General features: G+C 44.3%; 1 protein-coding gene across 1 annotated transcript in view; it reads left to right on the top strand.

The window, feature by feature from the left end:
- LOC140694829 (uncharacterized) overlaps window positions 1-19,492 on the top strand; it is a 213,380-nt gene that overhangs the window by 177,877 nt on the left and 16,011 nt on the right. The gene's annotated exons all lie outside the window — the stretch shown is intronic.

The following is a 19,492-nucleotide window of genomic DNA, read 5'->3' on the forward strand; positions in this document are numbered from 1 at the left end:
TAACACTTTCAGGTGTTATCATGGCTGTGCTTGTTGATGTCACGTGTTTTTATAGTGAGAGTGATTACAGTGGTGAAAGCAGGGCTTGGTTCTGTTAAAAATGAGCTGAAGGCATGAGGCTGTGACATCCTCCTTCCTTCCCTCTCCCAGGGTGAAAGGAGTGATCCTCGATTTTCAAAAGATAGTTACAGTCCCTAACTAGCCCAGCCCAGCTAGTGTGTGTTAACAGGAACAGCACCACCAGAGGCCTTGGAGACCCAGGGATATTGCAGTCCTAAAGAGCTCCTGGCACAGTTTGGTTTGTTTTGGTTTTTTGTTTTTCTTAAATTGTGTGATAGACTAGTGGTATAAACAGAAAAATAATTGTCAAGAAATATTTCTTCATGTAACAGTGTTATTGTGATATAGTTCACACACCATGAATTCCATCCATTTAAATGGTACAATTCAGCAGCTTTTAGCATATTCACAGTTGTGCAACCATTATTATTCCAGAACGTTTTCATCACTTCAGAAAGACCAGTGGAAATGAATGACCTAACCACCCCTCCGAAGTGGTGGTTCTAAAGAAATTTCTTGGCTATTCCTGATCATAAATTAACTTGTTATATTCCAAGAAAAATCTGGTAGGAATTCTAACCAGAATTGCAATGAATCTGTCTATCAAAACTGGAAGAACTAATGTCTTTATGGCATAAACTTCTTCTACCCATGAATATATCTGGGACCCTATCTTTTCATCTGTCCAGTGACTGGCCCATGGGAAGTCCTCACTACTTGTTGTACTTGTGAATGATGAGATTCTATACATTGTTAGTTGCAACTGTAGCCTTTCACAGAAGAGAAAAGTAACCTCAGTGAAGCAAGTGACTCTCTGATGGTCAGAAAGAGTGACAGCCAGTGCTGGAGTGATCCAGTGGACTTGGTGCTTGCAACCAGAATTCTCCACCACATACAGTTAAGGGGATTAGAGTGTTCTTTTATTTTTTCTTAATGCCGTTGCTTTTATTTTTACTTATTTTTTTAAATTCTTTTTTATTTAAGTTTAGTCAATTTACAATGTTAGTTTCAGGTGTACAGAAGAGATTCAGTTATAAACATATGCATATGTATATATATGTTTTAGATTGTTTTTAGTATAACTCATTACAAGAAATTGAATATAGTTCCCTGTGTTATACAGCAGGTCCTTGTCATTTATTTTATATTTACTAATTTGTATCTGTTAATCCCCCCTTCCCTGCCTGCTAAACACAGTTTACTTTCTATGTTCATGAGTCCATTTATAGGAGCACCGTTTTTCCTAGTAATATATGCTCTTTGGCTGCTTTCAGTTTCAGTAATTTCATCTTATCTGTGGGTGCTTTTATTCTGGTGGCCTTTATGTGGTTTGCACACGTGGTAATAGAGATCTGTATTTGGGACAAATTCAGGCCTCTGTAGTCCCTGGTACAGAGTGCCCACTGAATTGATGCTTGAACTGGGAAAAAGGCACAGTAAATTTTGGAATTTCAACTATGGTTGAGAATTCCAGGGTTCTATAACCTGTTTAGACAACCTTAATATTGGCTGCACCCATACTGGGTAATTTGGTGGAAATTCATGGTATGGTGGTGTAGAGACAGGGAATTGTATGCTTCTTCTCTTTCTGTTTTATTACACTCATTCTCCTGGGCCTCCCAGATCCTCCCCCAGAAGGGCCCAGGGCTGGCTTGGTGCTGAGCTGAGGCAATATTTGTTAATAAGGCCCTTTCCTCTACTCATCTGAGCCTCCGGTTCTTTCTCTGCACAATGAGGGCTTAGACTTGATAAGTACTTTTCAGTTTCTTTTAAAGCCATGTTTCCTTTGAGAAACAGAAAATGCAAATCTCTCCTCTCAGCCCAACCCTTAAGATTTTGATAAGTCCTCCAAGGAGTGACATAGCTCTTTGTGGAATATGAATGTGATTGTGATCCCAGGTGAAACAGAAAAGACTCTTCAGAGATTGATTGCAGGGAGAGGGCAGGAAAGGGGCAGTATGTCACACTTTCTAGTGTGAGCACTGGAGCAGGGGCTTGGATTTAAATATGGTGACTGACGTGGCCTCTCTCTAATCTTGTAGAATGTGATAAACTTCTCTACCTCAGTTTCTTGATGTGTCAAGTTGGGGTGATAATATTTTAAGGCTTTTGTGAAACATTATACACATAAGCCATTTGTGTCTCGGTAGAAACAAGACCTGCTAGGGATTCAGGGATTTGTTTAAAAAAAATCTTGTCCATAGCAGACTGTCTGTGTGTATTTTAAGTTCCTGGAGGGTGAGGGTGAGTCTGAAGCCCATTGTGGGACAGGTGGGCCATAGTTCTCTGTGCCCCAGTTTACCCCCTCCTCCCCAGTCCTCTTCCTCAGTCCAGGATGAAGTTCCCTTGTAGATTTTCTCAGAGGTCTTGTGGAAATAGCTTTTCATTTTATTGTTTCACCAAGAAGTTCTGCCATCATGATCTCTTTGGTCAGGCTTTGAAGGGCTGCCATCATGATATCTGGTAAGAATTCTATGGAATTGGGAGTTTCTATTTAATGAAAAGGAGTAAAAATTACAAATAGAAAATTAGAACAAGGGTGGTTTCAGGGGCTCTTTGAAATGGACACCATTAGCTTTGTTAGCTTCAGGTGCTGTGGCCTGTTGCCACGAGGACCCATTCTCTTGCTCTGAAGTTGGAGGTACCAGTGGGTCCAGTGGGAATGATAACTGAGTGTATCTCATGGGCTGGGCATTGACCTATTTGTACTGTGGGTTCCTAATTTGAGACAGTGAGCTCACCTAACCTCAATAACCTCTTTAAAAAATTAGACTTTTTATTTTGAGATGTAATGTTGATTCCCATGTGGTAGTAAGAGATTATATGGAGAGGGCTTATGGATCCTCTTGCCCAGTTTTCCTTCATGGTTCCATCTTGCAATGGTGAGGTACAATTCATTACTGACTCACTAACAATTTGAGGTTTGTGTTATTGCCCTCATTTCTATTCATGATTAAACTGGGGCTTAGAGAAGCACACAGGCCTACCCAGGTCACCCACTTTGTTAGTGCAGAGTCGGGTGAACGTGGGCTTGGGGTTTCCAGGCAGTACCATTATGATGGTCTGTGGCAGGGAGCAGCATTCACTTGCTTGTTTATTCATTCATTCAACAAACATTTATTGAGTAAACTCTGTGGGTCATATGCTTTCTTTGGCTTATCTGATTATTCATCACTACTGAGAATCAGGCAATGTTTATATTTTTTAATCTGAGAAAATTAGCTCTGAGAGGTTATAACCCTCCGAAAGGAAGTATAGCTCATTAAGGAGGGATAGTACATTTGTACAGTCACCTCTTTTTATGCAGGTGGTACCCTAGACATTTTACATTTGCAAACATCCGTAATTCAGATATATTCTTGTAAGGCAAGGATTTTTTTTTTAATTGAAGTATAGTCAAGTTTACAATGTTGTGTCAATTGCAAGGTGTTTTTTGACTTTTGAATTAAAAAATACTTTTTCAGGAGGGTAATTACGTGTATTTATTTGTTTCATTTTTTAAAATGAGTTACTGGGTTTTGAACCCAGGACCTCGTACATGGTAAAAATGTGCTGTACCACTGAACTGTATCCTCTTCCCCTAGGCAAGTTTTCTTATCCATTATTATGAAGCTTAGGGGATCAAATAATTTGGATACAAATCCAGATCTTTTAATCCTACTGTGGTCCTTTTCTTTATATTCTGCTGAAGGGGTTTGGGGAAAGCATATTCTTTGTTCATTTTTTATTCAGCATTTTTGAGCAGTGACTTTGCATCAGGGCCTTGCTAGGTGCTTGGAAATAGAAAATAAGAAATGACCCTTCTCTGCAGAGGCAGGAAGCCTAGACCAAAAGCTGGGTAATATGATCCGAGATACATTAGCCATGTGCAGACTCTGAGGACAAACTGTACCCCCGGATTTGCTTTGGCTTCCCTTGCCTTCTGGCTGGTACACACCAGGTCACAGCAACCCAGATGGGCCCGTAGCACACAGCAGAGTATGTACCTCGATCTCCTCACCCCTCTCGGCAGGGCCAGCAACATGAGCATCCCTGACTACGTGCAGTGTGCTGAGGACCACCAGACTCGTCCCGTTGTGGTCCAACCAATGGAGATCATCTCAGAGGAGAATTTCTTTTGCATCTATCAGCTACTCACCTCGGTGTGCCATATCAGCCCATGCGGCTCCCAGTGGACATTCTGTATCCACTACAGGCACCACTATGTGCCCGAGAATGGGTGGAGCGTCTTCCAGACACACCGCAAAGTCGTGGGCCTTGTCACCATTACCAATTGTCTCTCTGCCAAGGCCTTGGAGAAGCTGCACGTGCAGAGGGGCTGTATGGCACCGCACTTAATGACTCTCAGCTCTTTGTCTTTGTGCTGCATGGGGAGGTAGCCGAGCAGCCGTTCACCGACGTGTCCTTCAATCTACGAGGACTGCAGGGTGGTGGAGAAGAGGATCGAGGACTTCACTGAGTCACTCTTCATCTTGCTCAAGTCCAAGTGGCTGGATGGTGGCCACAAGAATTTTGGGGCAAGATTCCCCTCCTCTGCATCCTGTTTGAGAAGGAGGACTTCATGGGACTGGACACAGACAGCAGGTAAGTTTACCTGGAGGCCAGCCCACCCTGGCTTTGTGCCGGATTGCTTCCCTACATCCAGAAAGGGATCAGCAAGGAAGAAGTCTGTCTTGTAGCCAAGGGGGGAGGGAGGTGCAGCCCGCTGGTTTACAGACATTTCAAAGTGAATCCGCCTTTGTTTCAGAGAGATCCTTTTAGGGTTAGTGTGGACACTTACTCCCGCTTTACAGCCAGGACCATGGTGGGAACCCTGGAGTTGCTGTCCAATAAATTAGCCAAAGCCACTGATGCTAGGAGCACTGGGGAGGAGGCTGGACTGAGCTGAGATATGCTGTAGGTCAAATGCACATCAGACGCTGAGGCTTGTCTAGCAAATGTATATAAACTATCTCTTTACTTCCTACATTGATTACATGTCAAAATGATAGTATTTTACATACAGTTGATTAAGTAAGATCTGTTCTTAAAATCAGTTTCTAGTATTTGTTTTTTGTTTGTTGGTTTGTTTTTTTGTTTACTATTTTATACGTGGCAACTGGGAAACTTTCTTTACATGGCTCTCATTACATTTCTGTTGGGCAGCCTGTCCTGGGACAGTCTCATTCCTTTGCTTTTGGATGAGATGCTTAACCCCGAGAGGCGGAACGGGGCACTGGTTGAGCTGGGGCTGGAGCCGGTGTCTCCTGCCTCTCAGGCCCAGCACCTGTTCGGCTCAGGCCCTCTCTTCTTGCCCGACAGCCACCATGCCAAGTTAGGACATCAGAAACACCGCCAGGGCCTCCCGAATGAACTCCTTATGCAGGGAAAGGCGTATCACGGTGTATGGGACAGAGCAGGGAAATGTTCATTCTCAGTTTGTCCCTGTGATTAAGTCAAAGTCCCCACTTTGCCTCGGAAGTACAGACGAGCTCTTTTGGGCTGCCTACCCCCCACCTTCTGCTCTGTTTCCCGGTGTATCTATCGTGCTGTCCCTCGGGCAGAAGAGGGTGAGATTTCTTTGCCGAGAAATGGTCCCCCTTTGCTGGGGAGAGTAAGGGAAGCTGTGTCCCCCCGTCCTATGGCCTCTGTCCTTGTGTCTGGAGAGGGCTCATGGTGGTCCCACAGGTGACGGTCCAAGAACCTGGCACATGCTGCTGGGCCCGCCGTGAAGGCAGTGCTCTGTGATTCTTGAACTTACCTAAGATCAGATCCTACTTTCTGGTTGTTGGTAAGTTGGAGGAGAAGATGCTAGAGAATTGATAAAAAGAATATCTAGACCAGCCCTGTGAGTGAGAAGAGAAGTGGACCCGAGTCCCACCTGCGAGAGCCCACCTAGCGGTCTCTGGATGAATTTTCTGTTCCTCCCAGATATACCTGTATGGCTTAAGGAAGGGGAGAGGCTTGTCGTGGCCATGATCTGTGCTTGTCCTCACAGGGCCCTGTGATCTACATGCCCGCACTCCCCTTCTGCTTCTTGGGGATGTGCTGGTATGTTTAGGAGCCTGGGCACTGCTGAGGGCATAGCTCCCTGCACCGTGCTACACCGAGTCTGGCTCTGTTCACCTCACCTGTCAACACCTGCTGAGGCCCCAGGCATTAGTCAAGGTAGGTGCATCGGTGCAACGTAAGCAGGGACCACCTTCTCCCCCTGGACAGACTGGTGAGTGAGCAGTTGAAGCCTTGAGCCCTGCCCCAGCCCCCACGCCAGTGCCTCCTCTTTTGTCATAGGAGTCACTGGTGACATTTTTACTCAACAAATGCTTGTCTCTGAGTCTGCAGAGCCACCAAAGAATGCCAGCTTGTTTTTGTCTTTTGAAGTCTGCCCTTGGGACTTGGCGGAGTAGCCGAATGTGTACTTAGCCCACAGTGTTTGACACTGTCACCATTGATTACCCAGAACCTCATGTACCAGGCATGGCTCCCGGCATCAAAATACAGCAGCGCATTAAATCTCCCTCCTTGTGGGTCTGTCTGTCCTGGTACCATAAGAGCTCAGCCAGCTTCTGAACGTCAGTGAGATAACGCGGCCAGTGAGCTCAGGTCAAGCACATTCTCCTCCAGTCACTTTTACCACATTGTTGCTTTTAGTATTCCACAGTCATTAGTTTTTTAAACAATGCTTTGGTGAAGGAGCAGAGCCTAATTCTCTCCTGCTACTCTTGGTGGAAGTGAGTAAAACGGTCCAGAATGAAATGCGACCACAATTTGTAGCTCAAAATCTGCCTAGACGCTTGTAGGTGGAATTTGGGTTAGGGGCGCTGACCACGTTGGGGTCGTCCGGCAGCACCGCTCCCCTCAGGCCCCTGCTTTCCCTGGAGCAAGAGGTGAGGGTAGGTTTCACCATCCCCGCGTCCCTGGCCTCACACACTCACGTAAATTCTTGTACATGCTGTCAAAATCATTTTTGTTCTTGTGTGTTTCTAATTTTCTCGTCTTCATCTTTTCCTTTTTCTTTATTCCTTTTTCACTTGTACTGCCCAGTGAGCATGTTGTTGCATCTGAAAATGTGGGCTGTGCACATCCTGCATTGGAAATAGCCAGATTGCCATCCGTGCTGTCTCAATCATTTTAAAAAGCAAAAACTTAACAGCTGTCTTGATCCATGTATTATCCTCGTCATTTTGTATTTTCTTAATTTTTGGAATATTTACTTTGTTTGCACATTACCCACTGGTTTTTGATACCTGTTAAAATCCTTGCTTTGAGGAACCTGTTTGGTCCTCTTTTTATTTGGTGACAAATGCACCCTTATTAAATTTGTTTCATTGTTTTGAAGAAGTGAGATGCGAATTGATTTAGGCGGCTGCTGAGGGATTCTTTTCATGGAGTATTTAAACTTGTAAAGTCAAATTCTGCGGCAACTTGCACGATTCCTGCTTTTATACAAACGTGCTCGGCACGAGGTTCCTGGCTGTCGCTGTGTGACGTGCGTGACGGCGCTTCCTGGCCGGTGGTCACTGGTGAGGAAGTGGCCGGCTCGGGGGTGAGCATCTGCAGGGGACGCTGTTGGAGGAAGCAGTCACCGTTTGGTTCTTTAATTTTTTTTTTTTGCATTCAACTTCCCCGTGCCATTTACTTTACTTTGCCTTCATAAAGGGGCCGAATTGGGTCTAAAATCCATGCCACTATTTTGTTCCCTTTACGAGGCTGGTTTTTCTGAGTATCAGGAAAACATGGCCTTCTCCTAAGTAGTTGGCTCACCTGGATCTGTTCGACACAGGGACAGCTAAAAGGGCCATAGCTTCCTCTCTGCTTCAGCCAGTGGGCATTCAGAGTTGGGTCTGTGGTTTGCCTCAGCAGCCGTGCAGACCTTCCTACCCAGGGATTTTCTTTTAACCCATGTTGGTAGTAAATAGCTGAATCCGTTTCCGTTGCAGCTGACGTTCACCACTGACGGCCGTGTCATTAGTTTGTGGTAGTCAGTCTCCAACACCCCAGACAACCATGAAGGAAGATGATTTGGCCGACCTAGGACCTTGGATTCTCACCCTCACCATGGTTCATCTCACCCGGTGGAAGGGTGTGGCCACCACCATCATGCTGACCATGAGGCCTTGTTTCTCCTTTCATGCTCTGGTCCAAATGTGGACACTTCATTTTTCACTGAATTTGTCTCACTTGAGACAGGCCAGAATATCTGAATGAGTCCATCACATTCTGGGTGGGGAACAGAACAGAAGTAAGTGTCGCAAGTAGATGGAGTCTAGGCTGTCCGGGTTGGCAATTGCAGGCTGGGATCTGTGATGGCCGGGCTGTACCCTGGACACAGGCCTTTCCCATGGCTCCCATGAGCCCAGGAGTTGGAGTGAGAACAGCCTTGCCTGGGTTCCCACATCCTCATCTGCTCACTTTCAAGTGTGTCTGCTAATTAGGAGCTCCCCCAGACCTCGGGCCCTTCAAAGCTCAGACCACGGGAGAACCTTGAGTCCCTTCTCCTGGGCCTCCTGTGTGAGAATCCAGTGCCTTCTGAGGTGTCCAGTGGCAGGAGATGCCTCCCCCGCCGGGGAGCACCCTACGGAGGACTGTTATTCAGTGCACCATGCTGTGAGCTTGTGGGGTTCCGACCATGGTCCCTGCAGAACCACACTTGAGATGGACCTATTGTCATAAATAACAGGACTGATTGCAGGGCAGGGCCGGGGGGAGGGAAGAGTGGAAATTGAATGTGACCTCAGACAACTAGGTGGGTGCTGGGGCTGTTACTAAAATGGGGAGTCTGGGAGATACCTGCCAGGAATCGAATTCCAGAGTAAATGGTGGACATGAGGCATTTTTAAGATGCCATTTTTCATCCAAGTTAGGACTTCAAAGAGGCACTCGGTTCAATGAGCCTGGGGCTCAAGTGAAGGAGCCGGACTAGAGATACACGTTGGGAGTCGTCATTCTTAGCTGGTGTTCACAGCCTTGCATGTGAATTAGATCTTCTCGAGGGCTGCAGACTGAGGCTGAGGGGTGGCAGGGCTGTGCCTGGGTTGGAGGAAAGCCCAGACCATGCAGCTTTGGTGTGTCAGTTAGCTGCATTTGCCATTTTCAGAGCAATTCTATTTATCCTTAAGGGGCCAGGGGGTGGGCAGGGCCAACCAGGAAGAAATCTGCAGGGAGGGTCGTGGCCACATGTGCGTCTTGGGAAGGTGCAGAGGCTGCAGGGTCTGGGAGGGTAGAGTCCTCAGAAGCTGAAGTTGGAGTGGGGAGTGGGGAGAATGTAGTCACAGTCACCTGTGAGGGAGGGAGGGAGGCCTAGGGAGTCCCCACCTTACCGGACTCTCTTTCCCATGAACAGAAGGCAGTCAGACAGAGGATCTGAGGTGAGAAGGGATGGGCAAAGGGAGGGGAGCCAACCTGGAGAATGGTGCTTGGAAAGTTCTGGAGTAGTCTCCCTGAAAATAGAGTTAAATATACCCAGACTCTTAAGAATATTGTTAGTGACTTGGGAGGAGGCAGTTGTTTTTCTGGCCTCCTAAGGGTAAGGCATGTATCCAGGGATACACAGAAGATACGGGCAGTCTGTTCCGGGGGCTTGATCGTTACCGGGGGAACAGTGCAAGTTTAAAGGGGCAGAAGGGCAGCGGAGGGAAACTAGCCAGGCCCTGTGTCAGGTACCAGTCGGCCGCCCTACTTGCGTGTTGCATTCACATCCATGCCTCCCAGGTGGGCAGTGGCAGCCCCCTTTTGCAGATTGGGAAGCCTTCTCAGAGGGGTTAAGGAATTGGTCTGTTTAGCGGCTAGTAAATGCTGTAGCAGGATTCAAGCAGGGCCTTGTCAGACTTCAAGGTCATGTTCTCTCTACTGTTTCCAGTACTTCCCTGTTATACCTGGAATGGTGAAGTGGGTCAGTTTGGAGCCTTTCAGAAAAAGTATGATTTAAGTGCCTCAGGACTGTTTCACAAAGCTCAGCGTTCTTTGATGATTCTGAAGCACGCAGTGCTTTTCGCCCCACAGAGGTAACGTCTAACTCCTTTGAAGATGACGTGGTTGCAAATGATGTACAGGTGCAAAACCAGACTCTGCAGCTTCTGAACGGAAACTCTCCAGTTCTCCCTTGGTCAGCTTTCTTCCACGGGATGTAACTGTGCTGCAGCGTAAACCTGAGCTTTCCGTATGGAGTGAGTGTTTAATATCCAAAGTTAGCATCAAACGGTCAGATGAAGAAAACCGACGTTGACAATTTATTTTTGGGTTTCATTAGTCAAGATATACTATCAATTAATGATCCATATAGCAAATGAAATTCAGTATAGGACATTGCATTTCTTGCTTTCTATTTAGAGTTCTCTTACAGAATAAGGTTGCCTGCTTTGGAACATCAGCTTCACCACCACGGCACCTATCAGTGTGTTGGTGTGATTGCATTTACAGAGTGAATCTAATCTGGGCTTCCTAAGCCCCAAACACTCCTGTGCAAAATCACGGGCTGTAGCCATCTGTTAGTCACGCAAATACTTCTAAAATTATATGATTCCAGAAAAGAAAGAAGAGAGAGAGAGAGATTGCCTTTATCAAATTTCCTTTCAGTTCTAACTGCAAACTGTTGTTGAGCAGCTCTTGTTTCCTTTGGATATGAATATATACATTTCTTTGCATGTAACCTAGGTTTTGGACTAGAACAACAAGTTCTTGCTGTCCACAAGCCACAAAAATAGTAGCCAAATTGGACCCGTGTGAAATAGTTTATACTTTTTTCTGAGAAAGTATCCTTGAATTTGGGACTTGGGCTGTGATTTTTGCTTTTTGATTCCCCCACCCATCTTGTAATCTCTCACTCCTTCCCACGTGGCCCCCAAGGGTTCGTGGTCTTATTAGGAGCAGGCACCCAGTTGGTCTCCATATATTGCCGCTATAGATAGAGCCCAGACAAGACTTAAGGACATTATCAGAGAGGACGTCCTGGAAGAAATGGGCTCTAAATTCAGTTGTGAGGACAGAGTAAGAGTCAGCCAGGAGAAGGAGTCAAGAATGTGTCTCAGATCGCAGGTGCAGCCCGGGCAGAGGCCTGGAGGCTTTTGGCGTGGGGACCCGGGGTGAGTGCCCTGTGCAGTCCAGGGTGGAGGGAGCCCCTGCTCGGGAGGACACTGGAGACAGTCCGTGGTGTAGGGCTTTGGAAGAAGTTGAGTTTTACTAGAACTGACACAGTAGGCAGTGAAGGGTGTCAACAGAAAGTGACCCTCAGGAAAGGTACTTCAGGTTTTGCTTCTGATATTCTACAGACAGAAAGATCGGGATGGGCGAGAGCAGGTATGTCTGTCCCTTTGAGATCCAACCTGTCATTCATTTATTCATAACACGTGCACTTCTGTGAGTATAGGGGAGAGAGGGTGTAGCCACGATAATAAGCAAAATGTATTTGCTTCTTGAGAGCTTAGCATTGTCAGAAGTTGACTTAGCCTAGAAAGCTCTAGGAAGAGAGGAACAAATTGTGGAGGTTGGAGGGAGGGAAGGCTTCCTTGGGAAACAGTCAAAATGAGCCTGGAGGCAAGTGAGAGGTACGAGCATGTCAGGGGACCCCTGAGGTCACAGGGAACCTGTGTACTGAGGTGAGGCTGGGCAAGCAGGGTCTGGGGTGGGGCTAGAACTCTAACAGGGAGCCTCTGAAGCATTCAAAGTGGGGTTGATGTAATCAAATTTGTGATTTGGGAAGGCTGCCGTGGCTCTGTGTGTGTAGCGGGGATGAGGGGGTGGGTGCCACCAACTGGGGGAACATAAGAATACCATTCACAGGCTGGAATATGGGCATCGGGGCTACTTGGGGACGGCAGGGGCAGTGTGGATGCCGGCTTTCTTTATGGGGGGCTTGTTAGCGGGGCCGCCCTTGAGGCACCTTGTGGCTGTAAGAAAACTGATGGAGGCTGCCAGGTGGACTTTCGTCTTCTCTCTTTCCCTTCCTTGTTTGATGATCTTAGCTCAGCCAACATTTGGAACAAAAGAGCTAATTTCCAGGGTTGCCCAGGAATTTGTTGAGCTCGTTCGAGTGAGATCTGATTCTATTTAGGTTTGTGTTCAGATCTGGATGTTCACTTAGCTAGAAACGTCCTGTCATTTCGATTTCCATAGGGGTTTTTATTCTTGATAAAGATTGCTTTCTTGGTGAGAGGAAATTTAAAACAGCTGTTGTCTTTTTCAAAAAATCCTCTTTTAAGAATTTTAATATTCAAAAGAATACGAATATATAAAATATTTAAGGAAGTCTTTGGTGTGGTTTCTTTGCTTTCTGAGCTAATGTGAAGTTAGAGCCTTTGCATTACTTAATAGCACATCCTTGTCAGTATTTAAAGAGCTGTTAGTGAGCGCCCCAGGTCCCACCTCTCAAAGAATCGTTAAAGTTTGCTCTGAAATAGTGAGGTCATAAAGGTCTTGTTTTCAGAAATCAAACGGTTTATAATACACAGCATAACTCCATTTATAAAATAATAATAAGTTCAAAACTAAGAAAGTGGAGGATAAATGATTTTTTTAAAGCCTAAACATAAATTTTCTTGTGCTAATGTTGCAAGTGGAAATTTTGAAACGAAAAATCCTACTGCAATATCATCTATTTGGAATACATATATGAGTTTCACGTTTGAAAAGTATCTGCGCAGTGGTTTTCGAAGTCAGGAGCATTCCTGCTCAGATACTGGCAGTGATGGTTGCTGGTTTTCAATGGAAGAGCCTAAATTTGCCTTCTTAGCTTTTTGGTTTTTTTATAGTGAGAGGGTTGAGTAGTGCTTTGCCAGCATGATTTTGGGGCAATTTGAGGGCAGATGTCGTGTGCCAGCAGTGAGAAATTTCCATGCATTTTATTTTCTGGACATCACCAGGGCACATGTGGGGTTTGTGCCTGCAGGCTGGAATGCTGCAGGACTCCCTGATCATTCACCTTTATGTCCTGGAGCTGCTCCGGTCAGTGAATGATTTTCTGTGGCTTGGAGATAATGTGGTCTGATGGAGATGATCAGATGTGCAGTTAAAATGCTATTACTTGAAATAAGAGTAACCTAGAAACATTTCTCTAACAATACAGGATGAGGGAGGAGGATCGGCTGAGCTGCTTGCAGTGGGGAGTCTTAGTTGACTCCCTCACCGTGACTCCTGCCAATATCCACCCCAGCCCTGCACGGTAGTCCTGCCGAAGCAAGCAAGCACTTTGCTCAGAAACAGACTGAATTTCCTTGTGCCTCTCTTTGTTGGATTTTTTTGAAAGCACATTTTGCCCTTTGCTTCAATGCCATCCATGCTAGTCACCTCTTACACTCATTTTTCTGGCCTCGTCCATAAATAGCTGCTGAATGGATGAACAGAATGTAGTATCTCCATATAGTGGAACATTATTCACACGTAAGAGTGAATAAAAAAGACAAAAAAGAAGAGGAAAATGAAAAATGCCACCTGTTTTGGGAAGTCCACTTTGACTGTTCAACCCACACTTTTCCCTTTGAAACCCAATCACTTATGCTCCACTCTACTCTTTTTGATAGTACTTACCACCTTCTAATAATCTTTAACGTTTTCAAAAAAAAAAAAGAAAGAGATGCTGATACCACTTCAAAATGTACAAGACTTGATAACAGCATGTTAATTGAAAGGAAGCAGACACAAATGCCCACATATTGTTGATTTCAGTGATATGAAAAGCCCAGAATAGGCACATGCAGAGGCAGAGAGCAGGTGATGGTTGGAAGGAGCTGGTTGGAGGGGGATTAGGGAGTGACTGCTAGTGACAGGGGGATTCTTTTGGGGTGATGAAGTGTTCTGGAAATAGAAGGTGATGAGGGCTGCACAACCGTGAGTGTGCAGAAGACTGCTGAGCACTGTCTCTGGGAGTGCCTGTTGTCGGGGCATCTTTATTTTTTTCTCATCCTGCAATGTGAAGAATCATCTTCTGCTCTGGCCATTCTACTCCTGTGAGTGGTGCGGGTCAGAGACTTTGTAGAGTCATGTTTCTTTTTTCCCCCTGGCTGAGTGTAGGCAAAAAAGATTTAAGCCTGAGAAAGTGCTCCATCTGCAGAAATGTCTTTTAGATTTGCATGGTGTAAAAATCTTGAGATCTTTTAATCATTGAGGCCAGTCTGTGGGGGGAAATACCCCGTGAAGCCTGGGTGAGCCAGGGAAGAGCCGCGCTTCTCTCCCAGACACGGGTGGGGATTGCACCCCCGTTCAGGCAGTGAAGGGCCCAGACCCGTGAGCAGAGTTGACAATTGTGAATATTTACGTGTATCCGCTGCTTCATCTTGGATATTAATTTCAAGCTGAGTCAGTTTGTGGCGGCAGCCTCATCCTACATCAGGAATTTATAGTATCTGCTCTTTGAGGTGAAGACCTGACAGACTTGATTATTTAACAGTCTGCCTTGAATTGATATCTCAGATTCCTTTGTCAAAAGCAAACAGCAGAAATACAGAATTCCTTTAATGCCAATGTGACCTGGAACGAGTTTAGTCTCTGTGCCTCAGTGGCCTTATCTGTGAGTGGGAAAGATGATAACAGTGCTTCCCTCAGAGGAGCTGGTGAGGGGAGAGTCAGAAGCACAAATGGAGGACTTACAAAAGATGCTCTTGAATGACCGAATTTAGTGCTCTCAGCCTGGTGAGGCCTGAGGGGCAGAGATGTCAGAACAGAGCAGTCCTAGCCAGAGCTCGATCCGTGATGGAAGCTGTTATGATCAGTATCACCACTGTGCGTTATCAGGTAATTTTAAGACTTGGTAATATGAATTCTTGAATAATGTTAAAGGACTAGACATCTCTGATCCAGTTTACATAGTCCTCAAGATTTCTTCTGAGAAATGGATGGTTTCTTCCCCATCTTAAATCTGAGATGAGTCTCTAAAAAATTCTGTATTCCTCCATCTTTTTGCTTTAATTTTCCATTTCCTAAAAAACCATGTTTTTAAATGGAGTTAATGGGGACTGAACTGAGTGCCTCATGCATGTTAAGCACTTACTCTCCCAAATGAGGTATAATCTCCTCCGTGATTTTTGTTAAAATTTACTTTCTTAGTTTACAGAGGTAAGAGGCCTCTAATTCTTTTTCTGGAGACTTGTCCATGAACCTGTAAATCTATAATTAATGGACAAAATTTGGTTTATTAAAAAATCATTAGAATATTCTACAATTCATCCAAAAAGAAATGCTCATTGACTTAAAATGTTTCTCCTTTAAGGGGATGTCTCCTGTTTGGTCTAGCTTAATTTGTTAACAGCCATCCTCATCATCATAATGACCAAACTCACTGTGAGTGGACACCTACCTAAGGCTAAAATGTTTTCCTCATGTTTTAATTCATAGCAGGTGTTTGATTGTAGGTATCAGTGTCTCCTTTTTTGCAGCTGAGGGATTGAGAGATGGAGCAGCTTGTCCCAAATTACACGCAGCAGGCTGTGGCTAGCTCGGTGCTGGAACCCAGGCTGCACAGAATGCATTCTTAATTGCTCCTCTTATCAGCCTCCCATTAAGTGGTTACCCGAACACCTGTGACTCCATAAAAGGCCGAGTTTAGTGATCTCAGACTGATGAGGCCTTGAAAGGAGAGACACCATTGAGAAGTTGAGACAGAGTGGCAGAAATTAAAATTGTTCATTTTCACAAATTTTTAATTCTCAGGTAATTACATAAAAAGATATTTTTTTTATTTTAGTGCTCTGTAAGCACTAAAAAAAACATTAAAATAATTATAGTGCAAAAGAGAAGTGAGCTCTTAAAGTCCAACCACTGCTAATGATGTTGCTTGTTTTTCTCTTGTGGCCCTTTTTGACAGAAATACTTACAAAGACTGAATTGGTTTTATGTAGTTTTAATATGGAAGAAAAGATTGTCAGTGAATATTGTAAGAAAAGTCTTTACTCTTTTCTTTCCTGTTGATGAATATGTACTTTATTTTCATGGCTTAAGTACATTGCCTCATTTGTGAAATTTGAGTAATATCGTTTAATTTGTCTGACTGTGAGAGGTAGATGCCTTGTATACAAAGAACCCAAGAGGTGCTTAATAAAAGTGTGCTGTCACAATGACAGATATTTTAGAAGGATCAACTCTGAATACTAAAGAGTGTCGCTTATTTCTGATACATATTCAATATGTATTTGTATGATATATTTGAATATGGTTTAAAGTAACAAGGATTCATTTTTTTTTTTTGGTGTAGTATGAAGTTTTAATGAAATCTGTATCATTCTAGTGAGACAGGGACTAGTTAAATTGCCTTAATCAGATGACCTTGAAGATTATTTACACAGAATATGTATTGTTACAAATCAGAATTTATGTTGCCATGTAACCATCCACTCAGACATTTAAATTCGTGGGATTCTGACCAGATCCGTTAAGTTTAGTAAAATCCATATTGATCATTTTCAGGGAATAAGCTCCTCTATTTTGTGATTAAAGAAAATTTTGATTTTTTTCTACATTCTTAACAGGTTTAAAATATCAAAACATTGATTTGACATGTCACTTTTTTAATAGAGAGAATAAAGCTCATGCTGTTTTATTATGTAAATAAATGTTTTTGTATGGCAACAAAATTGTATGATATCCTGGCTCTTTTAGTATTTTGCAAGATACTTAGATAACCTACTGTTGGAAAAATACAAACGTGAATTTTATGAATATAGGCCTAGTACAGATCTGTTGGTTTTTGCTACAGTGCAAGACATGAGGCATAGGAGAACTTTGCTGCTGATTGCCAGGAGGACAGATCCCATGTCTCAGTTTCCCCTCCTGTAAAATGAAGTGGCTGAACTGGATTCTTTCCTCTTCTAAGATGAGTTTCCATGAGCCTATATCTTCTGTTTATATTCAGGAGTATTAGCAATATCAGATTAAATACTGAATATCCCTCCTTTCCCCCGAATCAAAGTGCAGCATGTGCTATATAAGTTTTATTTATCTGATTCTCGTTACTGATCCTACAGGCAATTTTTGTGTTGCATCTTTCCTGGTAACCTGGAAGGTCATTTTAGCCATAGGTGGCACTGTTGCACCTACTTACAGTCTTAACTTTCCTGTTTGTAAAAGGAGGCTTAAACAACGTTATTTTATTTTGATTAATTTACTTAATGCTTCAGAATAGCCCAATGTCCATTATGTCTGTCTAACTGGAAAAGTTATTCTGCTTATATCTTAGATTTATTCTGTCATCTCACTGTGAACATTTCAGACTTGCTGTGCAAGCAATGGGAAAATCGGGCTTTTCTTCTAGTGTTAGAAACCAGTGAGCCGGGATTTTATAAAACAGCTAGAAGCGGCATCTGGACGACCTTAAAGGTGAAAAGTGTATTGAGTTCCCTGAGTTTTGACCCCGCCGCTGTGTGTTAATTGGTGGTAGGAGATTTGGTACATATACGAAGGGGTGTAGTTTTTGATATGGTTTGCCTGCACGCGCTGCCACTGAGCCACTTGAGCCTGAGTCAGTTCGTTTTGAGTTTTTCCCTCGTCTATGAGATGGGGACATTCGTATCTGATTTGTAGAATTGTGAGAATTAGAAATTATGTGCAGTGTTTACCACAGTGTGTATGTCAAGAGGGCTCTTAAACTTTAGCTGCTGTTTTGTGTGAAGCCATCATTTGAGAGTCTTTGGCAATTACTAAGAAACAGGAAAATAAGAAGAGATGGTTTTATGATGAAAGATATTTGAGGAGGTTCCATAGTTCCTATACCCATAATTTAGCATCAGCAGAGTCAGGACAGTTACACAGTCGCCCTAAACCAACGTTAAGCCACAGAATTATTTGTTACTTCATATATTTTGGGGTTTAAGGAGATCCAATACTTATACATATGTTGTATCCAGCAGCCTACTGAGAGATGACACAAAAGAGTATACAGGCAATTAATGTCTTCTTTGTTACTGATGAAGCCACGTTCTCCATGAACTTCAAGGCTGTGGGAAAATGCGTGTCATGATACTGTGTCCCAGAAATACAGACTCACCCTGTCCCATGTAGCTCTGGGCCACAGCGAGCCTTCCCTTGAGAAGACCTGCCCTTTCGTGCACAGGGCTTTCCTGACATGGAGCTGAGCATCCTGCGTGCTTCCCAATGGTGACCAACACTGGAGTGAAAGGAAGGGTTTCACATGCCCTGCTTGTCTCCCAGGACTCACACCTCACTCTGTTAGTGTAATGAGTGCTAGCTGTGGGCCAGGGGCCAGGGGTGTGAAGGGAGAAGAACCCTCCATGGCCCAGAGGAGTGGTTAGGAGACATCCACTCCCTCAGTTTAAACAGGTGGTTGGATGGAACATAAGGGTGCTCCCCAAGAGTGTGTAAAAGGAGAAATAAGGATTTTATTTGGGACTTAGGCTAGCCAGGAAACAGATAAGATGATTAGAGGGGAGACTTGTAAATCACTTTGATATTAAGTTGACATTTGTTGAACACCCAAAATGTGCTACATTCTTTTCTGAGCATTTTACAGAAATGAATCCTTCAATCTTCTCAACAAGCGAGTAAGGAAGGTTTGATTGTTATCCCAGTTTTACAGTGTGGAAATTGAGGCACACAGAGGGTAATTAAGTTGGCAAAATCACAGAACTAGTAATTGGCAGAGCTGGTATTTAAACCCTGGCTGTCTGGTTTTGAGGTTCCCAGAGATGGGCTTTGGGTGTTTAGCATTATCGACATCCCTGAATCTTTATACCTCTGTGCATCAGTTAGCCTAGAAAGGACAGGGAAAGGAGTGTTACACAGGAGCTCATAGTCATGTCTTGCCGCTGTCCACGGAGAGTGCACCGTGATTGGCGTTAATTGACTTCTGGGCAGTAGATCTGTTCGTATAATAGAAATATAGTCCATTGAATTAATCTAGAAACCCTTCCTGCTCCGTTTCTGTCCATGCTTGCCATGTGACTGCCTGCCCGTGATTGGGCCGTGGAGGAGAAAATGTACTCATGGTTGAACTCTGATATTTCAGTCTGGTTCATAGATTCACGTCTTCTGTTACATTAAAAATTTAAGTTTCTGGTTTTCTTGCATCAGTGTCTCATGAGCTTGGTTAATGTGAAACCAGTCCATGGGAGCCCAGGGATGATGACGGTATAATTTCTGAGCACGTTGAGGCACTTCTACCCGTGCAGACGTGGCTGGAGGATGTCCAGCTTCCTCACTGATTTCCCCCAACAGCATGGTCCTCTCCCACCCCTGGATGTGAGGTTGGGAGCTCTCTGAGTAGGCCAGTCAGAGGCCGAGTCCACCAATCAGAAAATGATGAAGTACCTGGAAGTGGGTTTAATAGAAGACAAGGGCTTCCAGGTTGTCAGATGGGCTGTTCGAGTCCATTTGGTGAAAAGCTGTCCACTGTCTGTGGTTGAGCTACTTCTTTGCTGTTGAAAAGTCTGGAGTAGATGAAGGGATTTTAAAAAGCAGAAAGGAATGATTTCAGGTGGTACGTCCACACTGGTGAGAAGTGATGAATGACCGC

This window comes from Vicugna pacos, unplaced genomic scaffold (genome assembly GCF_048564905.1).
Source record: "Vicugna pacos unplaced genomic scaffold, VicPac4 scaffold_105, whole genome shotgun sequence".
NCBI classification, from domain to species: domain Eukaryota; kingdom Metazoa; phylum Chordata; class Mammalia; order Artiodactyla; family Camelidae; genus Vicugna; species Vicugna pacos.